Raw genomic sequence first — 20744 nt, 5'->3', positions numbered from 1 at the left:
GATTCATTTGATAAGTTTAATCACAAAGTGTCTGAAATTGTTAATGTATCTTTTGCATTGGGTAAGACTATTCCTTAAAAGGACATTGTGATGAATATTCTCAGATCGTTGGTATCCAGATACGATTCTAAGAAGCATGCCATCGTTGAAAGAAATAACCTTGCAACTCTTTCCAGAAATAATCTGGTTGGGAAGTTAAAGATCTTTGATCATGAGCATACATCCAAATCCAGAAAGGATGTTGCTTTCAAAGCACAAAAAACACTAAAATACTTGACAAAAGTAAAAGTGTTTACATCTCTGAAGATGATTTTTCTGAGGCTGATTCATCAGATGAAGATCTTGATAAGTCAGTCTCCTTGATCACAAGACATTTTAAGGATCTTCTTTTGAATAGAAGTAAACTGTTCTCCAGAGATAAACGTAGGTAATCAGTTAAGCCTCATAATCATGTTCCTCCTAAAAACATGGATACTTATGAAACTGATGACGAGGATATGCCACGGTTCTCTAAGTGTAAAGGTTTTGGTCATTTTGCAAATGAGTGTCCAAATCGTAAGAAATACACTGGGAACAAAGGTCTAGCTGCAACTCTTGAAGAAATATCTGACAACTATGATTCTAATGAATAAGAAAACTCAAGTGTTGCACTTCTTTGTGAAAATATTTATTTTGATAATTGTAGCAATATATACATCAATCTTGATATTCTTTCAGAAGAAATCTCAACCGATCTGGAAGAAAAAATGGATCTATCTGTTTATGCTGGAAACTTTCTTTCTGATTTTTCAGGTTTCACTATGTGTCTAGCTGCTTACACATCTCGGGCGTCTGGAACATCTTCCATGTTGACGTGCTCTTATTGTTCTTTCAGAGGTCATTGATAGACACATTTTTGTGTCTAATATAATCTCAATTGCATATATTGTTAGTGCTCGATGTTGTATTTATTATGGCTTTTTGTGTCTTTGTAGGTGTTTTTGGAGAAATAAGCTTTTGCGGCGAAATTGCCTCGAAAAATGGTGTTTGCGCCCGTGGGAGAAAATTACTATTCGGACTCTCAGTTTGGATAAGGGGCACCTAAATTACTAAGGTGTGGCCACTTGCTATTCACACCCATCAGCAGGATAAGGGGCAATCATCTTCTACGTTTCAAAATAAAGAAATTGGCGGGAAAAGGTTTTCATGCGACTGGCAGAGTTTGGATTCGAAATTGGACGTGACTGAATGAGATTCAATCACCGGATCTAGTACAGATGGACTCTAATTGACTAAACAGCCTGGTATGGTGTTTTAATTCGACTTATTTGGGATGGATAATGAGGACTCGATAAAACAGGAAGTTGGTAGGTTTACGGGTTCCCTGGATATTCAAATATGGCAACTACGTGGGGAATATGAGAAGATATTTTGCTGGATTCATATCTATCGAGTCAGGGAGAGTTTTTGAAATTCTGAAGCCGCGTAAAGAAAAAAAAACAACAACTAAGAGACGCGTCAACAAGGAAATAAAAAAAGGCCGAGACTTGAGGGGAAGGAAAAGGGATTTAATCGAGTTATTTTCTCATCTGTGGTGTATAAATAGTTGAGGAGAGTTCCAGAAAAGAAGACGAACAGTTTGGGTAGTTTAGAGAACCAGAGGAGACAAAAATCACGAGTTGCAGGAAAGTTATTCTGCTGGTGCTGCTGAAGAACACGAAGAACATCAACCCACGCCCAATTGTCGCAGAACACTGTCGTTGTTCTACAACACTTCACTTCAATCGTTCCTGTAGCAGTCTTATTCCTTCTGTTTCTCTTGTAACAGTCGATCTGCAACACATATAAACGTTGCGATTGAACTGTTTTACTCCCTTTGAGTCTCTTCACCTTTGAAAACACCTTTTGAGCAATGGAAAAATATTTTAAACCTGTTTTTGATATGAGGTGCTAAACCCCATTGCTGAGGCGATAGAGGAATCTATTTTTCCAATAAAGAGTGGTATTTTCTATTTATCTTATTTATTACAATTATTTATATGATTATTTGCCTTGTTTGAGAATTGCTTTAATGATTTTTATTCAACAATTGTGATTTCCATTGATGGTATATGCTTGGATTTAGGTTTTTGATATCCCATGATTTTGATTTACACTTGTTATTTTAAAATCTACTTGTTGCAACATCTTAGAATCAAATTAAACGAAAAACTTGAATAAATATAAATATTGGATTTAAATCACTTTGAACTTGGAAAATAGTGGAATCTTAGCCTCAGTGTTCTTTTAATATTGATAACAACATCATATTTGTTTGAGTTTTCTATTTTTGTTTTAGAATTTAAGTCTATATTTTATCCTTCGCAAGTCTGAGAATCGAACCACTTTTACCACTATCTACAATTACATCAATTTTTGGCGCCGCCGACGCGGGTTTGCTTTTAGGGTTTTTAGACTTCGTTTTCTTTTATTTTTTTTCTTTTATTTTATTTTTTAGGTTTTTATTATTTTTGTTCTTTTTTACGTTTTTGGGTATTTATCTTTTGTCTACAGGTTTTGGATCATAAAACGAATTGAGCCAAGGAGTTTGGTGATTTCGTAAAGACTGGAACTTAAAGCATAAAGACTTGGAGCGAAAGCTTAAAGCGAAAAGAACGGAGAAGAAGACAATTTCTTTTTAGATATTTTTTTTAATTATTATTATTTTTTTTAGGGTTTGTTTATGTTTCTTTATAAAAAAAAAGAGAGAGAACTGTATTAAGGTTTGTTATTTTTGTAATTTTTCTTTTCTTTTTTGGACACTTGGACATTGGACTTTGGACATTATTATTTTTTTTAAAACCCTAAGGAAGGGTTGGTTTAAATATAAACTGTGTGCAGAGAAGGACGGTGATTACGATATCGCCTCGGCCCCTCGGGTTCGAACATGACATAGGAGTCGTGGCCCGAGTCGACTTCAGCGGTTCTTCGCCCGTCTAGTACGGGAGGTAAGTTTTTCGAAACACCCGTGAATTCCCTGTCAGCGGGTTTACTGTATTCCTTCGTTTTCATATATGCTGAGGACTTGAAAACGGCTGCTTTAATTTCCTAGTAAAGGGCAAGGACTAGCCATACAAGATAAGGGTTCGGATTTCATCACCGTTCTCTTCTTGCCCGCCTTAGGAAAACGAAACCAAACGCGAACCTAAGCCTAAAATTTTGACTAGAATGAGACCTATAGGGTAACGATCTTAATATGAAAGTCGTTCGAAGAATATTGGTTACTCTTTTGAGCATACTTCGAAGTTCTTGAAGGTTTCTGTGAGTTGAATGCGTGATTGCGCCACCTTGTAACCGGTGAGGCCTTGGGTATCAAAGCTCCACTAAGCTTCCCTCGCCTCGATTCAACTTACTTTGACTCGGATTGATTCCAGAGGGGTTTGCTCAGATTGTACCGAGTTCCTTTTCGAAAGAATATAAGCTGGTCTAGAAACAATCTAAATGGAGTCATCATGCTTTTTGTTTGCTAGAAATTTAGGTTTGATTTGGTTGAGTCAGCCTTGTTTTGTGTTTGCATAGAATTCCCTACCTTATTATGTTGCATGCCTAAACATAAAAGAGACGCCCTAGGTAGATTTGTTAAAGAGAAACCTAGTAGTTCTAAGCGTCTTGATTACCTCAATTTAGAAAGTCCGATTCGCGAAGATTCCGTTTTTGAACGTCCGTTTGAGGAAAGAATCCCTGATAGTCCAATAGCGCCAGAAATGTCAACTTTGAAAGCTTTGTTGAATCCTACTAGGACTACTCGTCCCTCGTGTATCAGGATACCTGAAACTGAAGCAAATTATGAACTTAAGCCTGGAACCTTACAGTTGCTCCCAATCTTTTTAGGAAAAGAAAATGAAAACCCCTATTTCCATGTTAGGGACTTTGAGGAAATTTTTAGTACCCTGAAAATTAGAAACCTTGATGATGATGCTTTAAAACTCCGGTTATTCCCCTTTTCCTTAAAAGATAAAGCCAAGTCGTGGCTGTATAGTTTGGCTTCCGAATCAATTGAAACCTATGAACAACTTACATATGCCTTTTTGAACAAGTTTTTCCCTAGGCACAAAACCTCGTTTATTAGGACGCAAATCTTCATGTTTACACAACAAGAGGGAGAATCTTTGTATAGGTATTTGGAAAGGTTCAATGATTTATTAGCCCAATGTCCTCATCATGGTTTAGAAAAGGTTAGGTTAGTTCAGATCCTTTATGAGGGTTTAGATTATCCCACCACAACTACAGTAGAGTCCATGTGTACAGGTGGGTTTGAAAACCAAACAGTTGATGATGCGATGACATATTTGCATGAAATCGCCGAAAAGACCCAACAATGGGAAAGCAATAGGGTACCCCAGAAAACAATTCTTCTAGGCAGAGAAAACATTAATAGGGTAGAAGGAAGCTTTGAATCAGATGCCAAAATTGCTGCTATAGCGAAAAGGTTAGAAGCTTTAGAAGTGGGTCACACTAGTGGTAGATTGGAGCCTTTTTGGGAAGGCCAGAATAATGAAGAGCAAGCCAATGCTCTCTATAATAACACTAGGTATGATAACCGTCCGAAGTTTGACCCATATTCAGAAACCTATAATCCTGGTTGGAGAAACCATCCGAACCTTTCATGGTCTAAGGGCCAGAGTCAAGGTCAGTTTAGTAATTCTAATGCTCCCCCAGGTTTTGGTTACACTAAGAATTCATCAGGCCCAGAAAACAAAACGACTAGCTTAGAGGAATTTATTAAGATGTTAGCAAAAACTCAGGATATGTTAGCACAGAGCCAAATTAGTTTTCAACAGGAAACCAAGCAGAACTTTCAAACTAATGCTCTGAGCCTTGCTAAGCTAGAACTTCAAGTCGGACAAATAGCTAAGACCTTAAGTGAGAGAGATAACGGAAGGCTCCCTAGTCAGACTACCCCCAACCCTAGAGGAGTTCATGAAGTAGGTGCAAAACCATTGAATCAATTGAATGCTATTAGAACCCTTAGGAGTGGTAGAGTAGTAGACAATCAGGTAATCATTCCCGATAGTGAACATACTGTAGTTCACCCCTCAGGATCTCATCCCTCAGGACCACTAACTGAGGGGATTGATAAAATTTTCGATGATGCCAATTCGGTTCCTGAGAGGTCTGATTCTGTGCCTAGAGCCCCATTTCCCCAGCTATTAGCATCAACAAAGAAGGAATCGAACTTTAATGACATATTGGAGGTTTTTAAGAAAGTTACCATAAACCTTCCTTTATTAGATGCAATTAGTAAAATTCCTGCTTATGCCAAGTTCCTTAAGGATATGTGTACGCGAAAGCGAAAACTTAGCGTCCATAAGAAAGCATTTTTAGCTAGTCATGTAAGTTCAATCATTCAGAACACTACCACTCCAAATTACAAAGACCCAGGTTCCCCAACTATTGCTTGTACAATAGGTAAACACCGGGTAGAAAAAGCTTTACTTGACTTAGGAGCCAGTGTGAACTTACTACCATACCATGTGTACTTGCAGCTAGGACTTGGTGAAATGAAACCTATTCAGATAACACTGCAGTTAGCTGATAGGTCTGTCAAAATTCCTCGTGGTGTCATAGAGGATGTTCTGATTGAGGTTGATAAATTTATTTATCCAGTGGATTTCGTTGTTCTAGATACTCAACCTGTTCAGGATCCTAATGCTCAAATACCGGTGATTTTAGGTCGCCCATTTTTAGCCACAGCTAACGCTGTCATCAACTGTAGGACCGGACTTATGAACATATCCTTTGGTAATATGACCATTGAACTAAATGTATTTAATGTTAATAGACAACCTTCCAATGATTTAGAAGAAGTGAATATGATTAGCACTTTAGTTCAGGATCTAACTCAGGATAATTGGGACGACACTTTATTTGGTGATTCCTTAGATGAACTTGATGAGGAAATTCTCTTAAGTCAGTTAGGTGACCAAAGTTTTGAACTAGAAGAAGCTATTGAGTACTTTAAAGACTCTACGGACCCTGAGATTCAATCCATAGTGCTAGGCCTTACGGAGAGTAGTGTTGACCCTAAGTTTGGGGGTAATGAACTAGAAGAATCTCTTGAGTATTTTAAAGACTCTGAGGATACAGAAATTCAAGCAATAGTTAGAGGTTTGTCCGAGAATACTGACTACCCTAAGTTTGGGGGTAGTAATGGTCAATTATCTCCATTAGAAGTCCCTAACTTGGGATTCGAGCCTAGTATACCTGAGGTATTACTTGAGTCACTTCCGACTCCGCAACCGGATCCTCCTGATATTGTCCAGGAGGAAATTCTAAAGACTTGTTGTTCGAATGAGTCAATTTGTCAAGACACTCATATGAAGCCCAAATGGGCACAACAGAAAAACCCAGTTGTCTTGCAGGAAACCTTGGATGAGGATGTGCTATGTCTGTTCATTTTTCTGATTTGGTGCAGTTGTCTGATAATTGTGGCAATTTTATTTGCTTTTGTTTTCCCACAGTTATTTCGACAATTGATATATGATTTGAAAGGTAATTAGCCATTTTGTGGTATTGACGTCTGGCTGAAGACTTTAAATTTAGCACTTCTTGGGAGGTAACCCAACATTCATGCGACACGGTAATATCTTTCCTTATCTCTTTTGCTTCAAATGGTAACAGTTTCTCCTTCTCCATGCTTTTAATTTTATCTTTAGAACATTGAGGACAATGTTAGATTTAAGTTTGAGGGTATGGGAGAAACTTTTTAGTTGCAGTATGAATAAATAAACTCCAGAGCTTAGAAATTTATGCCTATTGAGGATTGCACTAACTAATCTAAGTGGATGGAAGCATTTTGATTGTAGGAGTTGAGGAACCAATCTGATTAGATGGCAACATCTAAAGAGTCTGTTCATAAAAGCACAGAGCTCAGTTGTTAGGAATAACATGATAGTTTCACCATATCTCGTTGAGTCTTTTTCACTTCTTTTTTGATGTTGTTTTCTTTTTAAATATGTTTCTAAGTGATTTGGTGGGGCTCACGATTCAAGTTGTTACCAATGCTAGGGTGAATTAGAGTGATTGAGATACCATGAAGAAAAAAAAAAGTTGAAAAAGAAAAAAAGAAAAAGTTAAAAAAAAAATTAAAGAAAAAAAAAGAAAGAAATTGAGACCAGACCATTTGACCAAAAGGAATAAATTCAATAATGTCGACTACTGGTACCCTTGTATATGCCAGTTGTGTTGACCTAGAGTTAGGTTATCGACCACTGGTAACCTTGTATATGCCAGTGTGTTGATATTAGTCAGACTAGTATCTCAATCCATTAGGATAGGTTCATTTTGGCGGAGGCCTTCAGACAGATATGGGAAACGCCGTTCACTTAGTAAACATCAAAACCATCTATGTTTTTCTCTATATCCATCTTCTTGATCTATCCATGTGATTAGTTTTGACTCCGGATATTGATGTCCATAGTGCGACTATCTGAGTAGAGCTCTGTCACTTTATATGAATTTTAGTATGCTTGAGTGCAAACTCGTGTACAACAATTGGAATTTCGCATCAGGGTACTTCCTCTTGTAGTCAATAAGTATGCCAACCAAGGAGATTCTTTAGTGCCTTCCAAGGTTCTGCGTAGATAGTTAGGGTCTGGAGTAAATTTTTTGTGGGTATATCTCTGGTAAGCCCTCCCGAGACTATAACTCGGCCACTAGGGCCACCTAGGGGTTTAAAGGCTTATTGCATACGCTAAATGCAATCGACGATGCCTGCGTCAGTGAGTTAGGATTTTATTTTATTTTATTTTTGCTCGAGGACTAGCAAATAATAAGTTTGGGGGTATTTGATAGACACATTTTTGTGTCTGATATAATCTCAATTGTATATATTGTTAGTGCTCGATTTTGTATTTATTATGGCTTTTTGTGTCTTTGTAGGTGTTTTTGGAGAAATAAGCTTTTGCGGCGAAATTGCCTCGAAAGATGGTGTTTGCGCCCGTGGGAGAAAATTACTATTCGGACTCTTAGTTTGGATAAGGGGCACCTAAATTACTAAGGGGTGGCCACTTGCTATTCACACCCATCAGCAGGATAAAGGGCAATCATCTTCTACGTTTCAAAATAAAGAAATTGGCGGGAAAAGGTTTTCATGCGACTGGCAGAGTTTGGATTCGAAATTGGACGTGACTGAATGAGATTCAGTCACCGGATCTAGTACAGATGGACTCTAATTGACTAAACATCCTGGTATGGTATTTTAATTAGACTTATTTGGGCTGGATAATGAGGACTCGATAAAATAGGAAGTTGGTAGGTTTACTGGTTCCCTGGATATTCAAATATGGCAACTACGTGGGGAATAGGAGAAGATATTTTGCTGGATTCATATCTATCGAGTCAGGGACAGTTTTGGAAATTCTGAAGCCGCGTAAAGAAAAATAAAACAACTAAGAGACGCGTCAACAAGGAAATAAAAAAGGCCGGGACTTGAGGGGAAGGAAAAGGGATTTAATCGAGTTATTTTCTCATCTGTGGTGTATAAATAGTTGAGGAGAGTTCCAGAAAAGGAGACGAACAGTTTGGGGTAGTTTAGAGAACCAGAGGAGACAAAAATCATGAGTTGCAGGAAATCTATTCTTCTGGTGCTGCTGAAGAACACGAAGAACATCAACCCACGCCCAACTGTCGCAGAACACTGTCGTTGTTCTACATCACTTCGCTTCTATCGTTCCTGTAGCAGTCTTATTCCTTCTGTTTCTCTTGTAACAGTCGATCTGCAACACATATAAACGTTGCGATTGAACTGTTTTACTCCCTTTGAGTCTCTTCACCTTTGAAAACACCTTTTGAGCAATGGAAAAATATTTTGAATCTGTTTTTGATATGAGGATCTAAACCCCATTGCTGAGGCGATAGAGGAATCTATTTTTCCAATAAAGAGTGGTATTTTCTATTTATCTTATTTATTACAATTATTTATATGATTATTTGCCTTGTTTGAGAATTGTTTTAATGATTTTTATTCAACAATTGTGATTTCCATTGATGATATATGATTGGACTTAGGTTTTTGATATCCCATGCTTTTGATTTACACTTGCTATTTTAAAAATCTACTTGTTGCAACATCTTAGAATCAAATTAAACGAAAAAATTGAATAAATATAAATATTGGATTTAAATCACTTTGAACTTGGAAAATAGTGGAATCTTAGCCTCGGTGTTCTTTTAATATTGATAACAACATCATATTTGTTTGAGTTTTCTATTTTTGTTTTAGAATTTAAGTCTATATTTTATCCTTCGCAAGTCTGTGAATCGAACCACTTTTACCACTATCTACAATTACATCAGTCATAAACTCTCAAAGTGTTTCAAGTACAAACACAAAATAAGATACGTCAACAAAATTCAACGAAGAGCAAATCGATTAGCTAACAAGCTCAAACTTGTTCAAAAAAATCATAAGAGGTATGTAACTCATCTCTTCTTCGAAGAAGTTAGTTTCCGAAGAAAAGACTAGACCACTAGAGAAAAAATTAGGGTCTAAACATCTTGTGAAACAGGGTTATATGAATTCCTTTCGAAATGGTTATGGTGGACAGATTACTTTTCACCCCAGCACAACTTGATTGTGTTGGTTAGTGCATCTTGTCTCATGTGCCTGATAAAAAGAGACAAGATTTTGCACACCTCAGGCTTTAGGAGAAGAGAATTGTTTTTAGATTGTGTTGATTTTCTTTTTTAGTTTTGTTGTGCTTTGCAAGTCTGGAATTCGTTCCTCTTTTCATATCTAATTGATATTAGAAAGGACCTCCATGTTTAATCAATAAAAAAAAAGGTTATTCTCGACAATTCTACCATCTTTAGGGTTGAGAGTTGTGTGTACATTAAATTGTGTGTTTAAAAGTTCTGTAACCCTACATTCCTTTTTCCTTCTCTGAAAAAACTCGTTTTATCACAAGATTGCTTATTGAGTCTGATCTGTGAATTCCTCCCACAATCTCTTAAGTGTATGGATATTCCAAGCATTATGTCTTCTGATGGAAAAGTTGTTAATATGATTGTTAATCCATCAATCATGAAGGAAAAATATAAATCTCCTGTATCTTCAACTTTGAAAAGAAAAAGGAGGAATGCAAGAAAACCAAGAGTTGTTCCGTCTAATCAACATAAGTTCTTGGGGATTCTTGAAGAGTTGAAGGAAACAAGAAAGGAGATTCATGAAATAAAGGCTTTTGTTTTTAGGACTATCGAAATTCAGAAGGACCTGGTTCGACATCATTCTAAAAGGTTTGTTGGAACTAACTCCTTTCATCATGAACCTTATGTTCCTATGGCTGTTGACGACAAGGAGTTCAGGGATGATAAAGAGTTTTTTAGAGGTCTTAATATCTGGGAAACTTCTTATGAGAATTTATTCTTATGTTTTAAGAAGGATAACTAGGGTTTGGAATATCCATTACTGTAAGTACACATAGATATTGCCAACGTTTTCATCTTGCAAGGCTTTTAGATTTATTTGTTTAAATTCTAAAGTTTATTTGGAAGATAATTTTTGCAGTATTAATCTTTATGGTTTTATATATTTCAAAACGCTATGGGATATGTTGTTTACGTCCGTGAAGCTTGACTGTTCCATATTTGTTCAAAAGTTAACTTTATTATATGTCGGTATGAAAGTATTGATAAAAGATATAATGAACTTTTGACTACAAAAGCTAGGTCTTTTATGTCATTATGCAAATATTTATGGAAGAAAAGATGAACTTTTTGTTACAAATATTAAATCTATTATATGCCATTGTGCAAATAGTGATGAAAAATAGAATGAATCTTTATTTACTCCACAATATTGGTCTTTCCCTGATCCACATCTTTGTGTATGTACTATGTTGCTCCGTGAGTTTTCTTATGTCGAGCATGACCAATTGAATTGATGATTTTTCTTGTGGTTAATCAATTGTGATTTTTGTATACAAATTCATGTTTCATGTGATTTGTTAATGTCCAAAGAAATCCTTCTTTTCTTGTAAAAGTAAGGTCGCTCTTGTTGTTCTTTCTGGAATGACATTTTATGTGGGAGAGTTCTTACTTGAACTTGTGCTCAAATGCCAAATCTTTGTGGGGAGTGCGGCTGTGGAATATTGTAGGAGTTATCTTGTATATTTATAAACTCCTTGATGAATACACTAAGTTTCGACTATGTGAAATCATCGAAACAAGTTGGTATGTTGTTCTCTTTTGTTCATGAAGTATCTTTATGAAAATTTCATGAGGATCCCACTAGTTTCCGTACCTTTACCAATTTATATTGACAAAAAGGGGGTGAATTAATGTGTAGTTCACACTACAAATACATATGATTTACGGATCATTATGTAAGGGGGGCGGTTTTCATATTCAGGTGAAGTATTGACTAAGAGGGAGTGATACATATCACCATAGTATTGTTGTAAAAGTTGTGATACAATTTAACTTTGATGTTGTATAATGATACTATGACACTGTATAACAATGATCGAGAGCAACTGTTTTCTCATTGTTATAGCTACGGATCTTCAACAACGATGATGTGGAATTGAACACATTTGGAATCATTTGAATACTTGGAAGTGACGAAGATTTTGAGTAATGTTGATGAACCAAGGAGATCAAGCATTTGTATGAGAAGCTACAAAGTTTATTTATTTTGTAATCCATGTGTATTGATAGTTTTGTCACTGAAATTGACAAAAGGGGGATATTTTTAGAGCACTGGTCGGTCGAACTCGCAAGCGTTGCTATCTCAAGATAGTTTGTCAATGTTAGTGATCAAAACTATAAGTCTTGATTTCTAGTCTACTTATAGTGATGTCTCGGATTAGGATATATTGTGTAGTAGAGCATTAGACTTCATGGCGTTCATCAATTGAAGACGAGGAACTACTAAGGCGAGCTTGTGGAACTTCATCAACAAAAGGTATGTGGAGATTATAACTCATCTATCACTTGGAAAGTGTATTTATACTCTATCTCCTGAATTGAGACATAAGTCTTTTTACTATATTTTTCGATTATGCTCATTTGAGATTTAGATCTGAGTTTAACTCGCTTACATATCTCTTGAAATATGCGTTGGTAAGCTTTCGCTTCAACCAAGTTCATCTTATATTCTTGACGAAAGTCAAAAGATGATCATGTGAAAATCACCGAGTAACATCTTACATGGTTTGTGTGATACAATCATTTGATGTACACTTGGAATGTTTCGTTATGATTATTTCAATAACTTGAAAATTGCTTTGATGCTAATAGTGTATGAAAACGGCTACTGTCATCCTCAAAGAAAGTTTCAATGATTGAAATAAGAGTTTAAAATACTTAACCAACATTGGATTATAAACATGTTGTGCACTCTTGCATATATGTGATCTATGTCCGGGAATCATAGTATGCATACCCGTAGCGTACCTGTTAGTTTGAGAAGTCCGGGAACCTAAATGCGCGTACCCGTATGCATATTAGCGTAGGTTTATGTAAGGACCCTCAAGCTCGTCAACGCTATTAGACTAGTCAAGAGACGAATTAATCGATAATAACTCGATTAGTTTAACACGAACGTTAATTAATAGGAATTACTCTAAAAACGAACTAGATACGAAACTAGTACCCTTAGATAGATCTCAAAAAGTTACGCATAATAGACTACTCGAACGTGTCAATCAGATACCGGTCGAAGAAGATGTCATCAGATTAGTTTGAAGGGGAAATTAGTCATTTTGTGGTTTAGCCGCCTTGGCAGCCCTTATCCAGAACGTGGGTGCATTTGTAAAATTTGGTCGGCCTTATCCTCAGATCGTGAAGATAACTCTCATATTTTCCTTCTCTTTCATTCTTATTCTTCTTTCTTCTTCTCTCATCATCTTCTTCTTCTGTTCTTCGCCTCTGCCGACTCTCTGAGATTTCTGAGGCTGTGAGGTCACGAGAATTAGATAAGTTATCAGAGCTGGTGGCCGGAGGTGGTGATTGATGTTTACTGGTTTCGGGAAAAGAAGGTGTTGGTGCTGTTAGAATTGAAATTAGGGTTCCTCTGTGAATCGTTGTTTGAGTTTGGAATTGGGAAATTAGAGTTGGGTTTTGATTGATTTGAAGATTTAGTTGGAAGTATTAAGTATGAATTTGAGAATCGAAGATTGGAAAGCGGAATTAGGGTTTCCGGTTTTGGGTTTGAAATTCAGATAAAGAACTAGAAGATGAAATTGAAGGTTTAGTGGCAGATTAGAGATGGGTTTATTATGAATTAGGTTTAAGGTTCGGGAATTGATAGATTGAAGTTATTTTTCAAGTTTGGATCGACGATCTGCAACCGTTAATGAACCTAGGATTTAGTTGTGTTAGTGAGAAGGTGATGGAATTGTTATACATGTTGATGAGAAATTATAACAGAGAAATCAAGTAGGGTTTGAGTACAGAGAGAAGAATGGTTTGTGGGGTTGATGTTTTTGAATTGAGACAAAGTAAGGGAGAATTGGAGTTTGAATAGCCAAACAAACCTAATTTGAGGTAATTGTTTTCTCTAAATTGATTTAGTAAAGTCTTTCATTTCCAGTGGTTATGTATATGTGATTGTCAATAGAATTGTGCTTGCAAGATGAGTATGGAATGAAGTTTTGGTTATGGTCTTGATATATGCTAAGTTGTGGTCTTGATATATGCTAAGTTATATGTGACTGTCAATATTCAAGTGATGCAGGAATGGAGTTTTGAATTGATGTTTAAGTAATCTAAATTACATGAGCCATGGATAATTGAGTGAGGTCTGGAAATGTATGTTCCGTGGTGATATTGAATTGAGATTGAAAATGATATGAACTGGAAATGTAGTTGAATTTAGATGAAGTTAGGCTCAGAATGAAGCTGAAGTGATTTTGGTTGAGGATGGCTGTAATTGGTAGTTCTAGAACTGCAGTTGCAGTTATGGTAGTGTTGTTTGTGTATTTGAGAGTTGCAGGCAGGGAAAGTGTACCTGAAATGATGTTATTGGTCTGAGTTGTTGAATTGTTGTGAGCTGTAGGTATTGGTGTTGTTGTATGAGTTGTATGGATGTGGATTAGACTGAGGTTGAGATGGACAGGGTAAACATGTGATACAAGTGTGGTTATTTTTAAGATGAATGTTTGTTGTGTTGATGTTGTGAGAATTATACAGGGTTGGAGTTGAGGTTTAGATGAGTTGGTTGTTTGTACCAGGGTTATGGTGTAGCTGCAGATAGTGTTAATGCTATTGGGTTATGACAGTTGGTTGAATTGGAATTGAATTGCAGTTGAGGGTTATATGTATGAGATGTAGAAGTTAGATGTTCAGTGTGGAGTTGAATGTAAGATAGGAACTTCCCATGGAGGAAAGGTGTTGCTTAGAGCTGCATTATTGCAGGTAAACTTATATTTGTAAATGAAGTTTAAAGTTATTTACGAATGAATTGATGTATTGTTTAATTTGAAGTTGAACTGGGTTAGAATTATAACTGTATGAGAACCTTTAGTCTGTCTGACTGAAGTTATTCAGTCTGACTCAGATTAATTATTAACTGACTCAGTTAGTCTGACTGAGTCGAATCGTATTGAACCACCGAGTTACCTGTCTTAACCCGAGTTGACTCTGTTTGACCGATTGATTACCCTGGACTTGACTGGACGTGGACTGTTAGTTGACCCCTTAGACCGTCAGTGACCGTTAGATTGAGCCAGTTGGGCCAGGCCCTGTGTAATGGGTTTGTTTAAGCGGACTTGGGCTCCAGACTAGTTATCTTATATTGATGTTTTGGACCACTTATGGTCCGAATCTAGGGCTGAGCAGAAAAACCGTAACCGCGGATTTCATCCGTATCCGTCCGTAAAATTGCGGGTGAAAACCAATTCGCAAGAGTTATGGACCGGACACGGGTGCGTTCTCAAATCCGCACGCGGTGCGGTTACGGTTGCGGTTGGGATTTGATAACCGCGGATTACCCGCACCGTAGGACATATAGGGAATTTAGTAAATGTATTAAGGATAATATGGGAAGTTGGAGTTTTATACATAAACATCTTTATCTTTCGGTGAAACCTAATAGCATCAGTTTTTTTTTTCGAGAGGAAGAGACCTAATAGTCTCAGAGGAAGAGACCTTCGATTCTTCTTCTTCTCTGAGTAAATTAGTTGTTCTCTCATTCATCTTCTTCTCATCACAGTAAATATCCTTCTGGTCTAAAGTCTCTCTTGCTACCAAATTAGTTGTTCTATCATTCTTCTTCTCTGAGCAGCATCAGCATCAGTAACTGTAAGTAGTTCTCTCATTTTCATTTCTTTTGACTTTCAATGATTATTATATGTTCTAGTGATGTTGATTTCGTTTTAATTGGTTTGGAATTTTCTTAGATGTCAAAATAATTTTGAGTATGTTTGATTTAGGGTTTTCTTAAATTAGTTTTTTTCTTCCAGTTTAGAGATTTTGGGTGATTTGGTCGGTAAAGACCATCATCTCTGGTTGAAGTTTGTATTATCAGTGCTGAAAATTAAACCAGTATGTTTGATTATTAGACCAGTTGTGGGTGTGGATTGTCTAATTCATGTATGTTATTTATGAAACAAGGCAGATCCACGGATTGGAGAGAAGAATCTTCAGGAGAACAATATTTAAAATCCTTTGGTAGGTGGTGAAGCTTGTATTATCAGTGCTACAATTGTTTGGGTATGATGTTGCTATCTCTGCATTCTGTAACATATCTTCTTATTTGCATTTTGTAGCCATTCATCTGGTTGCATCTAATCATTTTGTAATCTGTAATTGTAGCTTATCTCTGTACATCTCAGTTTATCTGTTCCATGTGTTTCATTTGTTATATTCATTTAGCTGCACCCTGTGTTTCATACTCACTGTTTCCATGTAATATACATGTTAAGCATTCTCGCATAATAGTTAAATTCCTTTCAGTTTATCTGTTCATCTTGCATCTCTTTTTGTCCTCATATATTGCAGTTTTTGGTTCTCAGTTACTCCATCTTTGAGTTGATTTTAACTCTTTTAGTTTATAGATCATTGCATCATTGATTCTGTCAATCTTATTTTTCAATATCTACTGTCGATGGGTATGAACAGGAGAATCTGAGAGCACTGTCTATTTACCTTGAGCTACTATTTCATGAGCTTACTTGCTTGACCACACTTCTCTATCAAAGACTACAATATTTCTCTATATACAGATCAATTGACTTAATCTCTTAGAATGTGTTTTCCTTGTTGTGTTCATTTACCTAATGTGTTAAATTTGTTAGCAGATGGCTTCAAGTATTGAGGGACCTTCTATTCCTGTTGACGATCCTGATGAGAGCATGGCTACAGTTAACCCGGAAACCGTCGAGAGCATATCTACAGCTACACCATCATCTCTGGTTGAAGTTTCAAAGCCTCCGAAAGCTTCTGGTAAGAAGCAATCAGACTGCTGGCAACATTTTGATAAGCGTCTTGATCTTAAGCCACCTAAAGTTCAGTGCAAGCATTGTAAAAGGAAGTTTTCATGGGGTAAAGACGATATAGGGGGTTCTAACTCTCATGGAACAACAAACATGAACAACCATATAAAGCAAAGAAGGTGTCCTAACTACACTCCACCTGGACAACAGCAGTTAGCCTTTCAAGTAAGTGATAATGGTGAGACTCGTTCCGTTGTGAATCACTCGTTTGACCAAGATGCATGCAGAGCAGCCCTCACCAGAATGATCATCAAAGATGAATTACCTTTTATGTTTGTACAGCGTGAAGGCTTCTTAGAATTTTGTCATCAACTAGAACCTAGGTTTGATGTTCCTTCTCGTTTTACTGAAGCTAAAGACTGCATGAATATGTATTTAAGTGAGTACCACAAATTGAAAGCTGAATTTAAAAAGTATGGTAGAAGGTTATGTCTCACCACTGATACGTGGACTTCAGTTACAAACATGAGCTACATGGTGTTGACAGGTCATTATATTGATGAGAAATGGGTGTTAAAGAAGAAGATATTGAATTTCTGTCCAGTTACGGATCATACTGGTCTGGAATTAGGTAAAACAGTTGCAGCTTGTCTTTTACAGTGGGGGATTGAAAGGGTATTCACTTTGACGGTTGATAATATTAGTTCTAACAATGAAGCAGTTGCTTATTTGTCCAAGAGAGTTGTGGGTTGGAAGGCTGCAATTTTGGGAGGAGAGCACATGCATCTTAGATGTGCAGCACATATCCTTGCCTTAGTGGTTAAAGACGGTATGGATTTGTATAATGAATCTATTTCTAGGATACGCGAGGCCGTTAAGTTTGTTAGAGGATCAGCAGAAAGATTGAAGAAGTTTAAGGAATGCGCTGAACAACGGAAGATTAACATCACCAAATTTCTTAGCTTGGATTGCGAGACTAGATGGAATTCTACTTACCATATGTTGAGTGCAGCTGAAAAATATGAGGAGGCCTTCTACCAATTTGAAGAATTAGGGTATGCGGATAAATTTCTTAATCCCCCTCGACCACCAACAAGAGGTAAAACAAACGTACCAGCAGTACCAGCAGTTCCTAAGGTATGGCCCGTTGCTTCTGATTGGGAAACAGCTCGTGCATTTGTTAGATTTCTAAAAACTTTCTATGATGCTGCATTGAAATTTTTTGGATCAACTTATGTCACGTCTAATTTATTCCTCGACGAAGTAATTTATATTAATGACGTATTGCAAGAATGGGTTAAGAATGGTAATGTGTTATTGTCTGACATGGATGACTGGATGGTTCTTAAATATGAAAAGTATTGGGCAGTGGATAAAATCAACAAAATGTTATACATTGCTGTGTTGCTTGACCCACAACGCAAGGAAGCCTATCTTAGATTTTCTTTGACAGAGTTACTGAAAGAGAATCATGTTACAGTTGACCACGAGGTCCATGAGATGATGACTGCAGTGAAACTTATTTTAACAAATATGTTTGAGGAGTATGCACTGTTATATAAAAGGGATGATACGGATTCAAGACCAACAGCTTCAGTACAGACTTCTCGTTCACTAGAACCTCAGAATCCGATCAACAGATTTGTTGAGTCTGAAAAACATCAAGAAACAGTGGAGGGAAAAACAGAGCTGGATATGTATTTCTCAGAGAAAATAGAGTATTTTAATCAACAATTCGATATTCTGGATTGGTGGAAGGTTAACTCTTCCAAGAATAAGATCTTTTCCATGATAGCTCGAGACGTGCTTGATATGCAAGTATCAACAGTAGCTTCAGAATCAGCTTTCTCCACGGGTGGTCGTGTTCTTAATGAGTTTCGAAGTTCCATGCTGCCAAAAACAGTCCAAGCACTGATCTGTGCTCAAAATTGGCTTCTAGATAAACCAATCAATCTCGAGGAGCTGATAGAAGCGGTTGAAAAAATTGACTTAGGTAAATCTCAAACCTTGCTTCCTTTGTTTTTGCATCTTTCTCTTTGTGATCAGCCTTGCACTAATTAAGTTGATTTCTCAAACCTTGCTATATTTTGATGTGATGCTACAACTTTGGGGCCTATGGGGCATAACTTTTTGTGTGCAAATGTGACCTGATCATTTCATTATAGGGTCTGCGGGCATAACTTTCTATTAGTCTCCTTGGAATTTGATTAGTCATAATCAATCTTAAAACTTTGGCTTGTTGTTCCTCAATGTCGATTGGGTCTGCGGTCTAGTTGTGATCAGCCCTTTTAAATGGTCTTTACTAACCAATGCTGATTGGTTTTTGTTTCTTCTTGTTTATTGCTGCCTTATATCTGCCTTATAGTGTTTACTGATTATCTATAACTCCTTATTTTACAGATGCGGCAGAAATCTTGCAGGAAATTCCAGACATATCTATCAAGGATTGAATAAACTAGTACTCGAATCCAAGGTCTCTTTTTCAGTTTTTGGCATCAGAGATTCATATGGCTTTGCACCATACTTGTTGCATTTGAATTAGTACTCTTTTGTGTTAACTGTTAACTATCTTATGTCCTTTGTTGCTTTTGAATTACTGAATTAGTACTCTTTTGCTTTTGAATTACTGAATTAATACTCTTTCTGTACTTAGTTTTTTTTTTTGATGTCTTGTGATCAAATCCGCGGTTAATCCGCAACCGGCCCGCAAAATCCGCTGATCCGCAGAGGACAAATCCGCGGGTGATTGGCCCGGTCACGGTTTGAATTCCCAAATCCGCAACTTTGACGGTTTGGTTGCGGGTGACCCCTAATCCGCAACCGTCCGTTCGTTGCTCACCCCTATCCGAATCTACCTTTGCTTCTTCTACAAGTTGTAGACATTCATAAGACTTAGCTAATAGACTATAGAACCAACCTAATGGAATTAGTAAATCTTTAGATATGCAAGAGGTGGATAATGAAGATGTGTTAAACCACAAATGGGCTTAGAAACATTAGATATACTTGTATGATTCTTGTATGAGCCTTTTGGCTAGATTCTTAGTTTTCTTGTGTGATTAACAGTTGGTCTATATTAATAACGATCGATTCAAGGACGAACCAGCAGATCGTGGATCTCGAGGTAGGCGTGGCTTGCCATCAAAAGAGGTGGGAATACATTTGACTCTTTGGTAACCAATATTGTTTTCCTTTACAAAAGTTTATGCTTAACAAACTCATGTATTTCTGTTTGTGCGTTCTATGTATTGTTTAACTTGTTTTACGATAATTCTGTTGATTCTATTAATCTTTCCATGGTCTGGAAAGGACCTGTAATGTGTTGTGGTCAATATGAATTGTTATGGGAAATAAGAATTTCCACGTGTGGTATATAGGATACGATCCTTCACATTTATACCTAGATCTTTTAGGATATATTGGTCGACAGTTTGCAAGTTCGGAATTGTCGACATCCATATTTACGATTAGGTTTGCGAGTTCGGAATTGCACAACCATAGTATACATTGTTTGAAGAAGGAGTTTGTCCATATACATGTTTGTTTACTTCTGTGAGGATATGCTCTTTCACATTTATACCTAGAGGTTTTATGATATATTGGTCGACAGTTTGCGAGTTTGGAATTGTCGACATCCATATTTACGATTAGGTGTGGATTTGCGAGTTCGGAATTGCACAACCATAGTATACATTGTTTGAAGAAAGAGCTTGTCCGTATTCGTGTTTGTGTATCTCAGTGACTTGGTCACTACTTAATATCTGAGAAAACATTATTGTTTTTTTTAATCTTGTTTATGATTACTTAGAAGTTAAATGTTAATTATTCCCACTTTCAGTTTTCAGAGACAGATCAGAGTTGCGCAGCGAAAGCCACAAGTGTTGACTCCGTTAAGTAGTTAACTTTCGCTATGTTTATTATGTTGTTTATTGTATCTGTAAACCAATTGACTATTATATATGTATCATTTGAGAGAAGTTCATGTATATATATTCTGAGTGGGGTTAGTTTGGGGATAAATTTTGTAGCAGATTTCTTAATTGAATGTTTAAGTATTTGAATTAGATTCGTAGTGCCTCTTTATTTAGTTAATCTCTTGGATTAGTCAGCTGCTAGCTTATGGGGTGCTACAGTTTATGACCGGAAATTTCTGCTGGGTTTGGAGGTATGCATACCCGTTCGCATACTGGCGAAAACCAAACTTGGTCCGGCTATTTAAGTATGCGTACCCGTTTGCATACTTGAGTGGTTAAAGTTGTAAAATCGGTTGTGACATGAACAAATACATTTATATAATGAGGAATGCATTCTTTACAAACCGTGGCTATAATGTTCATGAATTGATTCGAG

At 36.7% G+C, this 20744-nt stretch overlaps 1 pseudogene; it reads right to left on the bottom strand.

Annotated features, from left to right (window-relative positions):
- Positions 1-4086: 4086 nt before the first annotated feature.
- LOC113276693 lies at positions 4087-4186 on the bottom strand (annotated as a pseudogene).
- Between the last annotated feature and the right edge of the window lie 16558 nt (positions 4187-20744).

The sequence above is a fragment of the Papaver somniferum genome, chromosome 4 (assembly GCF_003573695.1).
Source record: "Papaver somniferum cultivar HN1 chromosome 4, ASM357369v1, whole genome shotgun sequence".
In the NCBI taxonomy this organism is placed as follows: Eukaryota; Viridiplantae; Streptophyta; class Magnoliopsida; order Ranunculales; family Papaveraceae; genus Papaver; species Papaver somniferum.
Note: the sequence above shows the minus strand (reverse complement) of the source record. Positions and strands in the feature narration are given on the sequence as shown.